The following is a 20,808-nucleotide window of genomic DNA, read 5'->3' on the forward strand; positions in this document are numbered from 1 at the left end:
ACGAATGGTTTCATTTAAAAAGGGAAAAAAGCAATTTCCTTTTCGAAAAAACTATTTTCGACAAATTGGTGTACGCTTAGAAAGCTTTTGGTTAATGACCCGTCCTTTCATCGCGGTGATGGCACTTAGGCGACTAAAAAAAAAATTGTTGGACGCGTTAGAAAAAACACCCTGTATATATACACGTATCTATCCCCATTTCGAAAGCGAGTTGGCGCAAGGCCAAACGGGCGATATTGCGGACCTCGACTAACGTTCCCCGCGCTCGAACTTCGTTTGACCATTGTCCGAGGTATACGGTGGTATACGGTTCGGCCAGGGTCATTGGAAATTCTGGAAATAATACCAGCCAGAGATGTTGCACGGTTGTCATCGTATTGGTTCCTGGGGAGGGGAATTAAGGATAGGCCGTGGTTTATGACACGAGCGGCCAGGACCCACCCGCGGCCAATATCGATCCCCCTTTTCACGTGGCAACTCGCACGAGCTAATTCGAGCCGCTTCCACCGGTCAAAGGAACAAAGCAATCCTTCGTTAATCCTTCGATCCGCGCGAACGATCGGCTTGGATCGGCCGAATGAATTAAGAAATTGAATTTTGGTAAGGAAACCTCGTCGTATCACACGTTTCACATTCCCTGTTGCATTTAAATTTATCTGCAGAGACATGGAGAAATAATTCGAAATCATCCAAAGTTTATAAAGACGGTAACTAAACTCGAAAAGAACAATTTCTCCAATCCACGAGTTATTCGCTTTACTTTTTCTCCTTCTCTGTTCGAAAAATCGTTCCTAAACGAATCTAGCTAATCGATACTCCCGGATATTTTTTTCCACCGCCTCTCCCGTCCACGGGAGAAATTGCGCGACACTGCGAGGAGACGGAAATACGGTTAACGATAACCGAACGCGTGCGGCTGCTAAAAGCCGCGAATATCGAAAATCCAATATCGATACACAGTTCTTTAAATTTTTCAAAAGCCATCGATCGCCGTTGGGTGACACGCGGCAATAACGCGGTTAATTCCTCCCGAACTTGGAGCAACTTGACGATTCCCTCTTCACCATCCTTGGAATCCTGTTGGAGCGAATAGGAAATTCACGGGCGATTAATCATCGTTGCCCGTCGTTGTTCACAAGGCGAATTTCGCTTTCGTGGGAGGGTGGACGATCGTTTAAACTCGTAAGCTCCAAATTTCTATTACCTCCCCGCTTATTATTACTCTCGCCGCTGATATTTGAACTACCCGCCTCTCTCTCTTTCTCTCTCCCTCCTCCCACGAGAAAACTCATTATCTTAGGCAATAAATATAACCAGCCAGCTACTCTCGCTTTCCGGAACGGACGGAGAGGGAACGTCTTCTTTCGGGACCACGCTGTCTCCCGCATTAAAAATATCAATCCATCAGAGTGGAGCGGCGGGCCCGTGACAAAACAGGAGGAGGAAATAACGGGAGGGGTTTGGTCGATTGGCTGTCAGCGAGAGGAGAGGGACTTCCACCCGACGGCCTCTTCTTCTCCCTTCTTCCGACGTCCGAAGGCAACTTCGCCCGAGAATAATCCAATTTGCGTTCTACCTTGGCGAGGAACAAATGAAGAACCATGTTCGTCGCTGTCGGCCGACGTGACGCGACTCCCCGATTAATCGGCCGCGTTGCCGTTCTTCTCTGCGTGTAAATCGGCGAAACCTTGCTCGAGAACCTCGCTCGACCTTCTTCTCTGCCATCGTAAATCGTTGAATTTTGAAACGTAGTTTCTTCTTTCTCTTTATTGGAAATATCTTTAAATTCGATCCGTTTCCCGAAATTTCGAATTTCGAAATGGTGGAAAATAAGAGGAATTGAATAATTCTACCGGAAAATGAAAATTCCATGGAGCTTCTCAGGGGGAGGGGAGAATTTACGTAAGCTACCGATTCGCAGAGCGTAAATTGAATTACAGGAGGATTAGAGGAGCGAGTATTGAAAATTTAACCGAGCGACGAACGCATGTAACGACGTGTAAATCGATTCTGGAAAAGCGAGCGCGAGGATGGAAATTGGGTGGATCTTTTACGGTCAATGGAGGCACGAACTCTATCTCTATCCTTCCGAAATACGAGAGAACATATCGAGTGTGGAAATGTCTAACCCCCACCTCTCCCGACCTCGTCCGACCGTCGTCGTTCAACGATCAGACTTTTCGTCCGAAGAAAACTTGTAGGAAACTTCATTAAAGATTCATGTTCGTCTAGCTGTGATAATTTATATTAAACGCCTCAACCTTAAACTTTCAACTTCTCTTCGCCGACAGGGCGTTAATCTCTTTAACGTTAATTAAATAAAACGATGACGTTCGGATATTTCATTAAAATATCTCTTAGATACAGATCGATACGCATCTACAACACCGAGTTTCCATCAAAATTTCTCTCTCTCTCTCTCTTTAAATCTTAGAAATTCATTTCATTTGACATTTGAACATTCTCATAAATTATAAAAAGAGGACAAGATTCGATATTATATACGATACAAGTAATAAAGTTGATACACACCAAGAAACGCGGACACTTGGATTTAATCGATCGATAAAAGGATTAGTAGCGTTGCAGACGCGAGATTTCATATCCTGTATCATCGGGTAATATTGTCTTTATTGACAATAAACGGACAAATCGAAAACTGACAGAGAGAGAGAGAGAGAGAGAGACACACGATTTCTCATTTGATCCGGGGCCGACGAAATTCCTCGGTGAATTCGTCAGCTTAGCCAATAATCGTGACGAGGCGCGTGAACGCGAGTCGAGGCCGAAGCGATAATAAAAGAATCGGGGAAAAATTGGGCGGAGGAAGGGGAAGAAGGAAGGGCGGAAAGGGAGCGCGAAAGGGGGATGGCGAAACCCCGAACAGAATCCAGTAGCCATTGCGCAGTCCATAAAGTTCTCTCCCGGCTTAGAATGGCGCTCTTTTCTCCCCCCCCCCCTCCGAGCGTTAAGCTACACCCCATGGCGAGCGTCAATGGGAATGCCATTTGGGACTGGTCTAAGAAACTGCTAATAGAGCGTCGAGAAGTTCTAGCGTTGAGAAAAAGAGGGAGGCGAATTTCGGGAAATTCGTTCGGGGACGAAAGTAGAAAAACCGATGTCGAGGGCCGATACAACAACAAGGGGGAATTACATTTCGCGTTTTGACTTTCATGAGATGCTCGATTGGAAACGAGGTTTGTTTAACCGGTTGTTTTGCGTGCTGATCGAAATGTAGGCCAACCGAATTCAACCGATCTCGATTTCCTTTGGGAAAAGATCGCTGGAAATTTGAAATAATAATCGTAATATCAGACAGATATATTTATATATATATATAATAACGGAAGAGAAATGGTTAATTAATTCCTTTTAACGAAAAATCGAGAAAAGGGTCCCTGATGGTATCGACTTTTTCGATACGTAAAAAAGCAATTGTAAAATGAAAAATGCAATGAAATCCAAAATGGCCGTACTCGTAATGATAACGTATGCAAATGGATCCCTGAATATTTAAAAAAAAAAAAGAAAAAAAAAACTTGTCCACTATATAGCGAAATATATATGGAATGTATTGATGAATTTTCGATACGCAAAGTTATCTTTGCCAATTGAAAAAAATTATTTCTCTCGCGTAAACACGTAATGTAATCAGATCTTTCGTCGATTAAACGAGCATCGATTCGAAAAATCAAGCTAAAAGCAAAAAAAAAAAAAAAAGATTGGCTCGCACAATCGATGAGATTTATCGACACGAGTTGAAAGGAACATTTATCCGTGTTTTTACGCGATATTCCTCTCCGTGGGGGTTGTACGGGATATAATGAATCTTTGGGGAAGGGAAGAAAAATTACGGGGGAAACACGCGAGGAATAGGTTTCTTTCCTTGCGAATTCGGACTGGAATCTTACTTTCATGCTCCCTTTTTTCCCGCCACACCTATACAAAGCGGCCACTGGCCGTTCCGCAGATCCTTTCAGTGTTCACCCATTAATGGGACTCGATCGACCCTCCGGTGGCATCGCTTTATTTCTTTGCTTGGACAAGACGCCCAAGAGTTATTTCGAGAGGGCAACACTGAAAGAAAAGTGCTCCCTTATTCAATGGCCCCTCGCCATCGTCAAAAGAATCTCGGCTCTTTGTACCAGCTTTTTCTATCGGGATGAGATTTTCATATTTACGCGTTTATTTATCTTTCGCCCCGAATCCTTTCTAAATAAGATAAATAAAGGACGACGTGACATTTTATATTCGAGCGTATTAACAGTTCATTTTTTTCATCGATTCAAAATTTCATCCTTCGGAGAATTACTTTCCTTTCTTACTTTTCTTACGAGGATAAGTCGAGAGGGACTTGGACGACTTGTCTTAAGGGTCGAGATTCGCGAGTGGAGGGAACAGCATCCTGCCGCCATCTGTGCGAAAATCCCGCAACCCGTTCAACCCCTAATATCATCCCTCGCGAAAAGTGCGAGACAAAGTAGTATAAAATATATCGTTTACCTGAAATTTGCCCCATTTCGGGGTCTTTAAACAGCTGCTGCCATCTGCCATTACTTATTTACCCACGCGTCTCGTAAATTATCTCGAGCGGGAATTCCAAATGTTCCACCTAGAAACAAAAACACGTGCATCTCAAATATCGTACGATATTATATACATCTCGTGCAATTATCGAACCTATTCTCCCTTAATCGATCTTCGTTCTCGAAACTTTCGCGCGAATGCGGCCTGGTTATTTGCATATTTGCTCGAACAAGCTTTCCGACTTCTATATCCGAATCGAAACAGGAAGGGATCGTCCAAGAAGTGGCGCGGTGCGTCGCTTTGTGAATAATAAAATCCCTTCCATCGACGAGCCACTCCATATATCGCGCATATATACGATATAATTCACAGATGTACACGCGCCTATATATAGAGGCGCGTTGCTTTGCATGTACGTTTCGATCTGACGAAGAAAATAAGTCTCTCGTTGCGCACGTACATATGTATATTTTTCTTTCTTTTAAAGGATATCGACGCGTGTACAATTCGAATTCGATAAACGCCCTCCCTTTTTTCTCATTTGAATCCGAAGCGTAATAATCTTTCGAGATGTGAAGAAATGGCGGCTCGAAATTTGCAAAGCCAACCAAAGGAATTTATAATATAGGCGTAGCGAGTTAGCAGGCGCGTCTAAATCGAACTGGATAGGGGCGATACGATTATTCGAGGAAAGTTTTCGGTGGAGGGTGGCGGTGAGTAAGCCCGTCAACATCATTTTCCACGATTAAATCTCGCGGAGATTCCGAGCGTGGCTCGCGACCGTTTGTACGTGTGCACGCGGGTTACGAGATTGTAGGAGGAGGAGGAGGGGGCGAACCCAGCGACGAGTTGGCGCTCGAGTTGGGTCTGTTTCGGATCTCCTAAATACCAATTAGAGATGGAAACTTCCCCTTTCATGTTGATTCCCGCTTCTCTCAAGTTATCTCCAAGTTCGCATTGTTCTCTCCTCTCTTTGGGATCTCGGCTCTCTCCTCGGCTTCTTCCTCGAACACCCTCCTCTCCCCTCCTCAATACCGTTCGCGTTAGGGTTACGCAATAATTGTAAAGCTAGAGAGAACTTGCCAACTACTTTCCAAATATTGTGCCAACTGTGCATTATGCGCCGTCAAAACCAGCTGGGAAACGGAGACAATCGACCGACTCGTGGAAGAGGGTCGTGCGATACGTTTTTAAGGGGAAGATTATTTTGCTTTGCTTCAGCGAATCTCTTTGACTTGGAAGAGGGGTTAATTTCCAAGTCAAGTTTGAAATTCCAAGTTCGTCTCCATTCGTATCGAAGCGATATATCAAAGCGTGATTTGGTTTCAAGTTCACGAAAATACATATATCGCAATTCTGCAATCTCGTTTCGATGCGCCACCATTGGCGGATACAATAATTTTCATTAACGTGTCGTAAATGAAACGGATCGAAGCGAGAACGAAAGGGGAGAAGGAAAAAAGAGATCGAAACAGCGAGGGATAACGAACGAAAGGGTGGCGAATGGATGAGGGATGGAGGGAGGGGGACAATGGAACGTATTAAAACGCTGAGGTAAGGCGGTAAGGTCGACGCGAGGAATTTCGAAGCGTGAAACTATCGGAAGGCGTTAAATTCGTTGAATCCACCCCTCCTCCCCTCCTCTGCGCCGTACGAATTGAATTAAATCGTTTAACGGCCTTATGTTTCGATGGGGGAGGACCCTCCGGCCGACATTTGGGGAGGACCACAAACCCAGGGAGATAAATGTAATGAAGGTTGTACCTCGGACCAACGCTTAACCAGGACTCCATTAGTAGCGCTATCCGTCTCGAAAGCCTCCCGTTTCCCTCTTCGTCCCTGCCTCTAACACCCTCGCTTTCCTTTTTTCTTCTTTCTTTTCTTCCCTTCTCTTCTCCTCTCTTCTCTCTATTCCCATCTCCTCTTCTTTTCTCTTCCACTCCTTTCGAGAATTTCAATTATACCGAGGCGGTGAGAAGAGATGCGGCGCGGGGAGAGAGAGTGGAAAAGCGGGGGACGACGAGCCGGACGACTGCCAAGCTCAGGAGGCGAGGACGTGCCGTGCCTGTCGCAAGGCAAATGATTTCAATTCCGTTCCATTAAGCTGACACGCCGGGTCGTCCTTCGTTCTTCCTTCCTTCCTTCCTTCCTTCCTTTCCTTTCGTCTCTTTCCTCGCTTTTGTCTTCCTCCTCGCCTCTCCCCTCCCCCTTCCTTCTCTTCCGCGAAACTAAATCTTCTTCGAATCGGTCTCGTCGGAGAGGAACACCGCAGAATATTCAAGTCCTCGACTCGAAAAGGGGGAATGTTTCGACCACCTTCTTTCCTCCTCCTTCTCCTCCTTCCTCCTTCTGTGCAACCCTGTGACGGGAATTTTGAATTCTCGTTTCAATCAGAAGGGAGGAGAGAGAGAATATATCCAAGTATTCACGCGCCTCGTGGAGACAATCGAGGGAGAGACGAGGGAGAGACGAGGGAGAGACGAGGAAGCGAAGCGCGACCGTAAACATTTCGATTTCGTTTCGAGTAGATTTCACTTTTCACGAATCGCGCGGGATGGAAAGGATGACGAAAGGAGGGGAGGAGGACAAGGTCAGTCGAGCGAACGAAAGAGGAGGGCGATTCTCACCCTTCGCGAGGTAAATCGCCCCCGGCGGGTCCTCTGGATATTAAACTGTTCAACATCGGCCGGATCGTTCGTTTCGATGCGTTTCCCGCCGACTTCTCCTCCGATATTAAATTCGGTTTCTAAATGCTGCCACCGGATAACCTTCCCATCCCACCGCCCTTTGTTCAATTTCCAACCCGATATACTTTTGCTCCTTACTTATTGTCCTCTCCTCTTCCGCTTTACGCTTTGTAAATAGAACGGTATTCGGCGCACCGATAACTTATCGTCGTTCGAGCGAAACCTCGGCCGATATTTCGAACGGTATTTTAAAAATAATTTCGAAGATAATACTTAACGTTATCGAGTGGAATCTTTTCGCTAAGAGATAAAAAAATTCATCGATACGCCTTCGTAAATATCTTAAACTGTACGTGTTCATCGGACTTAATAAAAAAGAAATTATAAATACATATTTTCATTGAAAAATTCAGAGATAAGGAAACTCTTCCTTGAAAAGAAGGAGTAAAAATGTTAATCGGTTGCACACATTCGAATTGTTTCGAACCAGTTGTCGCACCCGATAGAGCCATCTTACGGGCGAGAAAGGAAGCACAGCGACGATTCCGAATGGCACGGCCTCCGCCCTTTGACCTTGCACTTGTGCAACCTCGAGCCGTGAGATCGGCGGCACATGGCGGCCCTCGTCACCCCTCGGCTAAATTTACGCACGGAGCGTTTCCCTCCTTCTTTTCTTATCCCTGGCCGAACCCCCCGCGGGGCCCGCCGCCGTTCTCTTTCTCGTTTCTCGTATTCAGCCAGCCCGAGAGTACCGTTTCTCCACCCGTGGAAAGCCTCCCAGGAAAGCTCGTATATTTCATCCGGTCGTGGCGCTTTCCTTTAATGGATGTGGTTAATAATATATCAATCGTGTTTATGTTACATCGTTACGTGGCCGAGTACGTAACGCGGAGGAAATGGGAAGCTTTGCGGGCTGAATCCGGTTTGAAAATAATTATGAGGCGAACAACGGGATGCGCGTATCCGCGTGCACATGTGTTATTAATACACGTATATAATAAATAGATTCGAGGACCGTGATGGAACATCGGTCGCCGCTTACAATTTGAATGTAACATCGAAATGAGGCGTATAGATGTACGTATCAACTCTTGAACCCTTCAACACGACAGATCTTGGATATCGAGTATCATTTAATCTAGTTATTTATATGTAATTTTGGATAAATCAAAAATATTAAATTTCGCCTTTAACAAGAGTTATCTCTTTAAAAAAAGATGTCTAAGTGACTTTGATAATATAGTAGATTGCAGATAGATAATTTATGATTGTTGGTATATTAATATCTCGAGTTTGTGAAAAATATTTCTGAGATAAATAACCAAGCTATTAATAATTAATAAAGGCTATAAATTTAAAAAAAAAAGTGAAAAAGAAGACTTGATAATGATATACTAATGATCAGCACGAATAATTCACGATTTCACGTGGAAGGTTGCGCGTGCCAAGGAATGGGGGTTTGAAGAGGGGGCTAAAAGGCGAGAAAAACTTGCCTCCATTATCATTTCAAATTGTCAGAGATCGAATTAGCCGGATCCACTGGAATAATAAGGTTTGTTTTCTGCGCCCGCGATGGAATTATTCCACGGACTGATTCTTCCGTCCAGATGAACAGAAGAAGAAAGAGAAGTTCGCATTTTCGCGTTCCAGACACCGCGTGAAAAAAGAAGAATAAAAAGAAAAAAGAACGAAAAATAGATGACGAATTCGACAGTGGAGATAAAATACAGTGGAGATCCTCCATTCTTCGAAACGAAATGAATTCCTCGAGAAAAGTGGACGAATCATCGAGACTCGTCATCGAGAAAGAGAACGTTTCTTCGATCGAGAGCAGTGATCGCACTCCACTTGATTTAATTGCGATTTCCTCGAATCGAAGCGTCGTTCCTCGAACACTCCCCACCCCGCTCGAACTCGCGAAAGAAAACGCGGAACATCGGGCGCCGTTCTCAAAAACGTGGCCGCCACCATCGGGTGGCCGGGAACGGTTTTTCATCGTTCACAGTTTTGGAAAGCGATTAGTCAACATTGTTTCTGGCGCATAGTTGCTGGCCAGGCTGGCGCCGCTACGTAACGAGCTCCCGTGACAAAAAACCTCTTGAAACGGCGGATCGCGCCGAATGTCTCTCGTTCACCCACCGTCATTCATCATCGCCGGCTACCGGCCAACGCCATTAAACCGAATGTCAAACGATCGTCTGCCGGCGTTCCGACGACAATGGGGGGGGGGAGGAAGGATCGTTGGTGGTTTCAGAACGAGAGGACGGGTAGGAAAAAGAAGAAAAAAAAATGAGGAGACAGGAGGTAGAGGCCAAGTGGAAGGAGCAGGCTGAAAACGATGATAAGCGGCGACAACCACCCGTGATCATCGTTTTTCAACTGGAATAAAACGGTGCGTCGACGATAAGAATTCGAATAGGGGAAAAATTTTTTTTTCGAACGAAAATGGATTTTCGAATACGTGTTAAGGTATCTTTGTTTCATAAAATTAATCGAATTACTGAATATTAACGAGTATATACGAACGTAGAAAGAATAAGTCTCAAGTCTGAATCGAGTTCCGAAACACATTCGTCGAAGGCAACAAGTCGAGCAACGGATGGAATTAATTTGGAAAGGTCGTCGTCGTGGCCGTATAAACACGAGGGATGGTTGACGCGCCCTAGGGCGATAGATAGACGATAGCTCTCTCTCTACCTGTCGTTACTCCCTCCCTCCCTCCCTCCTGTTTCACTCTCCACGGATTACGAGTGTTTTCTTAAGGCAGCGGTCCTCCCCGCCTGGCAATTTGTATTCGAGATAAACCGTTATTGATGCCGCCGATATTTCTCAGTCTTATAAAATAGATGCCGTCGCCGCCCCTGGAGAGCCACTCGGGCAGGTTCGACGAAGAATTTCGAGGAAGAAGGAAACGAGAGAGAGAGAGAGAGAGGAAAAGAGAGAGGAAACGAAAGGTGGGACAAGGGTAGGGATGAGCCGCGTAATAGAGACGAGACAAATGACAATTTATCGTTGAAAACTTTAAGGGCGAAATCATACGGTCTCGTGTCCCCAGAACTCTATTCTCCAGAATTTTTCCCGCGTTTTGCCCCTCGCGGGACCGTGACACGGGAACGATACAGACACCCCCGTATTTCTTATCAACATGGTGGCCGGGAACGATGAAAAATACGTCTCGTCGAAAGTCTCTCGAAGATCGTGGACGAAAGTTCGCAAAAATTATTAAGGGGCCGAGGATTGGTCCCTGGCTTTGATCAAGTGTTGTGAGATAAATTTTAAAATGTTAAAGGTGGATGATCTTGTTATATACAAAGTTTACAATTTGAATGGTAAGAACAACATTCTTTTAAACTCTGGTGCTCGGTTCAATCCGCGTAACGAACTCGAGAATATAAAAGCCGGGTTAATTGAAAAATATAGAAAGAGTTACTTATAAAAATTTGTATCAAGTATCCCGAGACAAATTCTTTGAACGAAGCCTCGTTTAACCGCATAATCGATGTAAAAGCTTCGCTTCACCGAAGGCAGAGACACAGAGTGAAATAGAGAGAAATCCAAGAATATAAAATTCGCATTAAACCCATTGAATTTTTTTAGCCAAAGCTTCGTTTCATCCCGAACGCCACACAGAGAGAAAGCTGGCGGTTTAATTGAAAAAAATATGGATCTATATGGCCTAATATCCCGAGCTACTTTTAACAACACACGAAAACCTCTAACGTACGACACCCCAGACACGAGACACGAGAAATTAGAACACGGGAAAAGAATTATCCCGGTTAACCAGCGGGGCTCCATCGATAATACCCTGGCGTACCCTCTCTCACGGATCTTCCAACTCGGGGGGGAAGCTCGTTCCATAATTCTTATTTTTCTCCCTTCCTCCCCCACCTTCACACTTTGTCACCGAGTCTTGTCACTCCGCAAAGGCCCCTTTATCCGATGGGAAATGGCCGGGCCGTAAACACCACGACACCGACCAACATCCCTCGATAAGTCGTGATAAACCGTGATAAGGCGCAATGTGTTTCCAGGAGGAGGAAGGTTAGCCCTGGATGGAATTCCCGTGGGGATTCAACGAAACAACAATACGCGAAATGTCGCGCGTTGCCCTCGATACCACATACGCTCCCGATGGACCTGGGGTTCGTTGCTTGCTTCGAACCAAGATTCCTCTCTTACGTTACCGCCTTATTGGTCCATGTATATATATATGTGTGTATACGTATATATATATCGGGATCCGTTGCAGTTTTGGGGGGGGCGGAACGATCCCTTAAGCGCTCGGTTTTATATCGCACCCCCGAGCAAGGATATTGGATTACAGTGATTTTCAATTATGAGAGCACGAGGATTCTGGCGAAAACAGGAGGAGCAAAACCGGAGCCAGATCGAGAGAGGGGAGGGGGAAAAAAAAGGAAAAAATAGGAAAACGATCGACGAACGGTTTAATCGAGGCCTGCCCTCGAATCGCAATCGCGTGGACTTCAAGCGCATGCATTTTTCCCGCGGCCTGGCTTTTATTAAAATTTGTATCGAAGCTCGAGCTTCGCAGGGGCGAGATGAAATTCCGTTCTGCGGAAGAAACGAGATCGAGAATGACGAATTTTTTCTTGAAAAAGGGGCAAGAAAAGGAAGGAAGAGAAAAGAGAGAGAGAAAAAAAAAGGAAAGTATCGATTTTCCTCGTTGCGGGAATTAGGACGATGGGGAAAAAATGATGAGGAAACTGGAGGTAACTGAAGAAGGGTTGATAAATTCGCAGCGCGCTGTGCTCGAGAGATGTTCAATATCGGATGAGTAAGCGGTGAAGAGCAAGCGGCCGGGAAGATAAGGTACGGGAAAAACTGGCCGGACGAGGGTGAACTTCCCTGTTCCGCGGAATTCTGAACGAGTTTATCGGTCGGTCGTAGGGTGGCAGCACCCTTCAATCTCGCTTCTTGCGCGCAGCAGTGGTTTTCAGCCGGGTTCACGATAAAACCCCTTCTCCTTCTGGTTTCATTTGACGAGAACCACCCTTACGACTCAAAGATCAACGATCCAACGATTTAATCGATTGATACACGGATTTAATAATAATCGTTTCATCGATTGCGTGGCTTCGAAGAAGCCTTTTATATTCCTACAATCGTCCAGTATTCGTATTTCTTCTCGAGTGTATTTTCAATTATCGTCCATCCAAGATAAATCTCGTTTTCGATTTTCCTCATCGAACTACTACGAGATTCATCCGGACACTGACTAATAGCGCGGATTAAAACGGGCCGTCGGTCGAATTTACAGCAACGACAGTTACAGCCGTATAACGAGGATATTTCGTTATTGCGCGGGATCGATCCCCGCGCCATCAATCGAGCCGGCCAGCTCGTACATACACGGCCGCTTCGAAACTCCTCGCTAACGCTAAGTAATATTGCCTCGACGAAATCGGGTCAACGATTTCACCCATTTCGTTGCAATCGTTGCGGGGATACGCGTGATGACAGATTGAAAACGAAGGGAAAGAATCGATTAACGTTCGTCGGGATGAAAATGGAAGAAGAAAAAAAGAAGAGAGAGAGAGAGAAGGAAGATTACCATCCGGTACAGTCGGTGGAAACGTCATACGAGACGCACGAGTTGCGAGGGATGACAGTTTCACCCCTCGAAACACAAGTATTATCCCGCGAGGCGCTGTAAACATTCAATTTATCCGGTGTCTTCTTTCGACAGAATTTTAAGATCGGCCACTACGGGCGAAACGCAACGCTCGCCCGTTCGTTCCATTTCCAGAGAGTAAGATGATCCTATTGTTGTTGCTCGATCGTAAGCAACCCCTGTTCCACGCGTCTCTGTTTATCGATCCGCGAGAAACGTTGCACGTTTTACGATCCCCGAAGGGGGAGAAAGAGAGCGTTAATCAAACGTGTTTAACGACTCTTTGCACGATAAATCTGACGTCGATCGGATAATTCTTCGCGTAAAATTGTATTCGAGCCTTCTTTCTTCGTCTCTTTGGAAAACTCTTTACTATTTTCGACCCCATAATTCTTCGACATTGCAAAAATCTACCCTCAGATTCCATTTGAAGATTTAAACTTTTTAAAGATAAAAGTAAATAGAAAAAAAGGAGGGAAAAAGACTCGCTGTTCGTCCAGAATGCAAAACAGCGGCTCGTCGAAGCTCGTGTTACCGCGCGACTCGATAAATTAGCGCGGTGCTACGACGCCTCTGCCGACACGGTGGCCGATCATTATCACGTACACCGATCGTTATTACGACCGGGTATTAAAATGATAGCGGTCATTATCGAGTTAACCAGATATCATCGAGACATCCGCGCCTCCGTCTTCGATCTTCTTCGCTTGTCAAAATTTGCTCGACCGAGCCGAGTCGAGTCCAAGGTAAGTGCAATTACGATAATCGAATCAAGGCGAGCAAAACGGTCGGAGAAGCAGCGACGGACACGAGATCGTAATGAGAGGTTACATCGCCGAGGGGACTCGTATTAGTCGAGGCTAACCTCAAGAGAGAAGAAGGAACTGCGAGTAAACGGTCGTCAGATATCTCGATCCTCGTCTCCGAGATCGGCGGACAAAGCGAGAGGTTCGGGTTTCCACCACGAAATTCGAATCTATGGACTCGGTCGAACTCGAATTTCGCTTCGATTCATCCTTGCTTTATTGTTCTTCTTCGTTTTCCTCGATCGATCGCCAAATTCAGGGGCATGGCACGTTAAAAATTTAAAAATCACGGAACGTCGTAGGTGAATCGTTCGCCACGCGATCGATTCGCTACGCTCGAAGAATCCAAGATCGAAGAGACCTTGGCCTCGACGAGATCCAGCCGCGGCGCGTATTCGAGACGATTCTTAGAGAAAATGGCGGTGATATTTTTCGCTACGTAACGGTGGATTATTGGTTTCTCGGCTGTTAATTCGCCATGTTGGCACGTGGAGGTGGATCGGCCACACACGGCCGCTACGTGTGGCTCGTTGGCGCAATCAAGGGGGCCGAGAGAGGAGAGGGCCGGGAAGAAAGTAGCGCGTTTCGAGTGGCAATATAATACAGCCGCGAAACAATGGAGCACCGTGTACGCTCGGCCACCAGGGCAATAAAACCACGAGCACGGTGGCGTATAAGCCAAGAGGGCCGTAGCAACTTCCGCGGCGGATGAGGGATAGAAAATTAAATATTAATTTCGTTGGCTCCGCCGTTGGAGAAAAGCTCATCGCGCATGCCCTCCTCTCCTCCCCCTCCTCCTCCTGCTTTCTGACCGGTCGAATCCCCTCCTTCCCTCCGCTATCCACCGTCACGGATTCGCAAAGATAAAAGTCATCCTCCGGTCGGATCCCGCCAGATTATTTTCGTCTGAATTCAAAATCAAATTAACCTTTTGCCTTTGCATAAATTATTCCACCTCGGCAGGATGATTCCACACACCGCCCGCTCTTCGGAAAAACGGTCACGGTTATCCCATGCCACGCGCGATCAAACGCCGCGGCGAACAGCCGGTGGTGGCGGCGGAAGGCCCGGCGGGGAGGGAACGCGCGGAACGTGGATGAAAAATATGGGGAGGGAATGGAAGGGATGCATACGGCTCGTGTTTTTTCATACCACTCGTCCCCGTGTTTAATCTCGTCGTCCGTCGTGGAAACAGAGAATTTCACGTTCACGTTCAAACACGCCGCCGCGTTTTATCTATCCTCTTCTTACGGCTCGGCTTGTTGTCCACGAGACGAAAAAAAATTTTCAACCTCTCTCTCTCTCTCTCTCTTCTCTCCTTAAAAAGGATCGTTCCGCGTGAAACTGAAAATTCGGGAACTCGTCATTACCCAATGACGATCCTTTCCGTATTCCCTATATACATATATCCGTGCCCTATTTCATGGCTGGCCGTTCGTTCACCAGCGTATCATCAGCATAGAAACGTACGCTTCGGATCACGTCCGAATGTTACGACATAAATTCGCTGTACGCCGTAGAATACGTCCAGGCAGAGAGGGGAGGAGTTAGAGGAACGAAATGCTCGAGGGAAAAAAAAAAAAAAAAGGAAAAAGACATAGCAGGTCAGCGAATGTTTCCTGTACGCAGCGTGTGACGCCAGGCAATGAGGGAGCGAATAGAAGGGGACAACTGTCGACGGCGGAAATGCAAAAGTTCGATTTATGCGTCGGCACATTGCCACGCGCGATGCTCCGCTACGAGCATATGTGGACCGTCACGGCACGCATACACGCATACACGCCTAAATATGCATGTTTATATATATATTGTATATATATACATATATATATATGTGGTACAACAGGACAGGTATATACGTGTGTATAGATCTGGCTTGCATATCAAGGGATGAAGCGCGAACGATGATGCATGGTCGTTCCACCGCCCACCTTCCCTTCCCTCTCTCACCTATCCACGCTTTTTTTTCCCTGACCAGACTTCTATCAATGTTTCATAGATCGCGTGATACGAAAGGAAAAAGTGCGCCCGAATTCCAAACCCGATATAGCGCCGAACCTACCGTGATCGTATACGCGCGCGCGCGCGCGCTTACCATAAACTGATGGGGGAGGAGAGGGTGATACATGGTGCGCCGAGTATCTATCGGCGTCAATGTTCCACGCCACTCGCACATATCTAATATCCGGTGCCATTGCCCATTCCGGGATTTGTAAGCAACGGACGCCGTTTTATTTTCGAGGCTCGCTCCTCTTCCCTCTTCGTGCTGAATCGGCCAATGAAGGCCAATGTTCTTTGTGAAAAAATGTTCGTGTGTGAAAATGAAAATACGAAAGAGGGAGAGAAAAAACTAGTGGAAAAATACGTGGAATTTGAATTTTTTCCAAAGCTTTGGGATTCTTTTTTTTTTGGGGGGAGGGTAAATTCTTAGTTGGACGCGAAAGTGAACGTTGATGAGAACTCTCTATACATAATAGAGACTCCTCCTCTCATCCGTGTTGGATTATTGTTCTCAATATCGAGAGAATTCTATTTGGTAGGGTTTCTTTTTTTTTTAAATCAAAAATTAGTATTCGCAAATTTTAAAAAAATAAAAATATTTTCGACGTAGTATTCGATACTTGTTGAACGTTGCAAAACGTCGAAAAATGGAAATATTTGATTTTATAAACTATTAAACGATGAATTATTCACCGGGTAGTTTTTTTTTTCTTTTTTTTTTTTTTTTTTTTTTTTTACGAACTGGGTAGAATTCGTTCCAATTTCGCGTGAATGAAAAACGGGAGGAACAATATTTGATCCAATGAAAGTTTTCGATATAATAAATACAATACGATTTCAAATATTTACAACTATGGACAATAAGTTAAAAAAAAAAAAAAAAGAAAAAAAAAATTGAAGAGTTATTAACTCGGATTCATCGATATTATTACGCGTCGGGAAGCGTGGCGTAATTAAAATACATCAGAGGAGAACAACAAAATCCGCCCTCAAATAAAACGTTGAACCGGAAAACGACCACCGTTTTCAAATTTTCGTGGAAATGTTCGATGCGCAGTGATCTGTCTTAATAGTTTCACGCTTTCAGCACCAACATTTGTTTCACCATCACCGACCTACAACACGGTTCGAAACATCCGTTTATACAAGTCGTTACAAAAGCAATATATTCGTGCCAGTTACCTATTTCGTATATATATATATACACACAAAGAATACTAATGTCGAAATTGAAAATAAATTTCACCGGGTTACAAATAACTTTGAAATAATTTCAAAGGAGAAACTATTATTACTGTATTTTATCGGAAATATCGTCTTCGATCCTGTGAAAACCGCACATCGATACACGCGCGTAACATTATCAACCAATTTGCAACAATATATATTCGTAACGTTACGAAAAAAATAGTAATTTCAACCGGCAAGATTTATCGGTTTTATCGTGAAAGATGAAGCGACGCACATTTATCCACGATATTTATCGCAAACATTTTTCACCGAAATAAACCGGTATACTACGGTTAAATTCACGGATATATATACATGGTGAAAGTAACAATAACTCGTAACGAATTCTCGTACAACATTGGGAGCGAGTAGAAAGATAGATTAAGTAAATCCGGGACATCAAAGTCATCGCGGAGTTTGCTGCACTATACTCGAGGAACTCGGCTAACGCGACATCGGGGTCACGGAGATACGGCTTGGCTCGCTCCTCGTCAGACACGGTTGACACCGTTTCGGAGATACAAGAGACTCGTCGAAAGCCGTGCAACACTGGAAGAAAAGGCACGATCCCAAAACCACGCGCGGAGGGTCGGCTCGAGAATGGTCCACGCTTGAAATAAGTATGGGAGCGGATCGGACTTGGTTGGCGGGGAGGCGCGGTGAGTTTCCGCGCCGAATGGGATTAGTTGGACGGCGGTGGAACGTCCGCGCAACTTTGAGCGGGGGCTGCAGTTGAAGTGGATACGAGCGAGTTGGAACTCAAGAAGCTGGAAGCATGGCGAACTCAAACATGTGTTCACGGTGAAATTTTGCGGAGCGGAGGAAACGCGTGGACGAGAGAGGAGGACAAGGATCATTCTCGTATTATTCTGGAACCGGGCAAAGAACGAATCAACAAAACTCGAATACTTGGTTTTAAAGGACACGAAATTTCCCACGAAATACACCCAGAAATTAAATATATTATATACACGAGTCCCTATTATACACGCACGCGCATCGACACAGTTCGTTAACCGAGTTTAATAAACGCGCATGATTTCCATCGTTAATAACCAGTTTGATAAAATTATTTTGGATCCCATTTAATTCATCGGATCTCTAATCTAGTGGCAGATATCGAGTAATAATTTTATACCGGAATACACATTTCCCGCTTAATTTATTCCGCGAACGAAAGAAGCCGGGGAGGAGGAAATGTAAACAGTTTTTCTAAGTCTTTCTTTCTTTCTTTTTCTCTCGAATCTCGTAACTCGTTCAAAATCGTTGCACGCGTTTACCATATTATTCCACCCGAGGGGACAATTTTTTTTTAACACCGCGCTCATCCTATCTCGCGATAATTTTTTTCGATCCCGCCCGCCGATAATCACGACCGTTTCATGAACTTTTATTTAGCGACATTTAAAATCTGCGGTGTAACCCCCCCTCCCGTTTTCCAAACGGAGTTTCGTTTATCGGGATATTTTCGAAACGGCCATACCTTTTTCTCGTTTATTAATAACGGCCCGATACCATTGAAACAACGGGGCGCTCTCCCTTTCCACCCCTTCACTCCCCCGCTCCTTTCCTTTTTTTTACGCATTCTGCCGATAATCCCTGTCAAAACCCGATCGAATATGGGCAAGAAATTAATGGAATATTTTCGTTATCGTCGGGCGCAGGTTCCCGGCGCGGAAGGAAGGCGAGATGGACGAGCCGGCGAAGAACGAAAAACGAGTTTATGAAACCCGCGGGAGTAACGCTAATTGTCCGCCTCGGTGTTTTTGGCATCCGTCCTCCCGGAAATTCGTTCTCGTTTTCGGCCGTGCTTTCGCATTAAATTAATATCACCGGCTGTAAATAAAAAAGCTCGGGGGCTCGGTTTTGCCCGGCCGGACACGACGGCAAACAGGGATCGAATTTTGATAAACATATGGCATCGATGCCACGCCGCTTCCCCGCCGAATGACGAAACATTAACATTAACGGATAGAACACGTCACGCCTGTCTACACTACGCCCTTCTTAACAAGTCATTTTTTTCTTGATAGAAGAAAATCTATCGATATTGTGTAATTCCATAAAATATCGAAAATAATTATTCTTCCTCGAGTGAAAAATACAATTTGGTTAAAAATATTAATTATAAATAATCTTCGATCCTTTGATTCTTCCTCTCACACTCCTCGAAACAAAATACTTCCTTTTTCAAATTTCATTATGCAAAAATAGGAAGGCAACATCGGTCACGAATGCAAATTCATTCATCGCTGGAAGACGTATCGCTCTCTCTTTTGCCTTTTTTTTTCGCTAGGATCGCGATAATGGCGGTTCCGTGCGCGACGCGACGACGAAAAGAAACAAAACGAGAGGGAGGGGGATGAGAAAGACACGAGAGAAAGTGAAACTCGTAATTGGCGAAACACGAGGTCAATAAGGGAGAAAGAGAGAGAGAGAGAGAGAGAGGGGGGCGAGATAACGCGTCGCGACGCGAAAGAATCGGCAAGTTTCGGCCGTGGAACAAACGATAAGGAATATCTTTAGTTTCGCGTGTCGCGCTATTTCACGTCCCGTTCTGAATATTTATAAGGGCTGTCCGTCAACCGGTGGAGGGGGGTAGTGGTTCAGACCGCGTGCATTTTCATTTCAAAGTTGCAGACCTGTCGCGGCCAGATTGGAGTGAAGATATTATAAGTGAAATATTAAATTTCTGTCTCCCTTGGCTCTCTCTTTGCTGCTCACCTGTCGCGACTTTTGAACGGATGTTAACGTTCCCCCCTTTGGACTTCCGGGAAACAATTAAAAGCTTGATTCCCCCTCTCCCTTCTTTTTTTGTTGCTTTTCTTTCTCCTTTTTTATCTTTACCCCTCCCCTCCTTTGTTTCGTTTCAACAAACAAACTCGCGGCCATTTCGTATCGCTTGATAAAATAAAATAAAATCGCAAAGTACGCGAAATTTCTCGCTCCCTGCGAAAAAAAAAGAAGAAACAGCTTAATAGCTCCTAGCAATGTGATTCGCGAACGATTCTCCTTCTATTCAACCGTCGCTTTATTTTCTTTTAAAGACGATTTATTTAATTTTAGAACGATTACATTATTAACCGTACATCGATGATTGCTGACTTTAACCAATCCGCGGTATCGCGCGATATCGATTCGATGGAAAGTTTCGGGGGAAAGGGCTTTGAATACGGGCGCAGTATTTATCTTCGCCGTGGCAATGGGCGCGCATACATAACAGTTTGAGCGCGCGGATAAATTGTTAAAAAAATAGCCGGGGAAAGGGGGTCCTCCGATCGAACCGGGCCGAGTTTCCTCCGCGGCGCTGTTCAATTTTCGCTTTTATTTTCAGTGAAAACAAAACGCCGCTGCGTTCGCCAAAGGTTACGAAAATATTCGGATACCTGGCAATGCGGTATGGAGGAGGGAGGAGGGAAGGGACGAATGTAACACGCACAGTTTTAAACCACTCGATTGTCGAGGGACAATATTCGAAAGGATGGTTAAGGTTACAAAATGTTCGTGCCAGACGGATCCCCTTCGTTATCTATAATATGCTTTTTTCCATATGGACCCTTACTACTCTCCCTCCTTGTCGCTTTCGAAGGGAGAAATTTGATCGGAAGTCGATAAATTGGATGAATATCGTATCTTAATCGATTATTGTGGACACTATTTAGCTTCTGATTTTTTTGGAGAAGAGATTTAGTTTAGAATTGCGAAGAATGGAAAAAATGATACGATTGAATTATGACAGCTATAATTAAATAATAAAATATCGGGGGAAAAATGTGAAGATTAGAGATAATCAAAATTTTCATTCAAAAGATAAATAACAACAAACTTCAATAATTCTCTTATTTCGAAAAAGAGAAATATTCTTTTGATGAGATCAATATCAATAAAAAAAAAGAAACGCTTGATAAAATATAAAGAGACA

General features: G+C 44.8%; 1 long non-coding RNA gene across 1 annotated transcript in view; it reads right to left on the reverse strand.

The window, feature by feature from the left end:
* Positions 1-20,808, reverse strand: part of LOC102654113 — a 116,207-nt gene that overhangs the window by 56,891 nt on the left and 38,508 nt on the right. The window contains exon 2 of the long non-coding RNA XR_411181.3: positions 4,504-4,612. This is a non-coding gene — a long non-coding RNA (uncharacterized LOC102654113). The remainder of the gene's footprint in view (positions 1-4,503; positions 4,613-20,808) is intronic.

The sequence above is a fragment of the Apis mellifera genome, linkage group LG7 (assembly GCF_003254395.2).
Source record: "Apis mellifera strain DH4 linkage group LG7, Amel_HAv3.1, whole genome shotgun sequence".
In the NCBI taxonomy this organism is placed as follows: domain Eukaryota; kingdom Metazoa; phylum Arthropoda; class Insecta; order Hymenoptera; family Apidae; genus Apis; species Apis mellifera.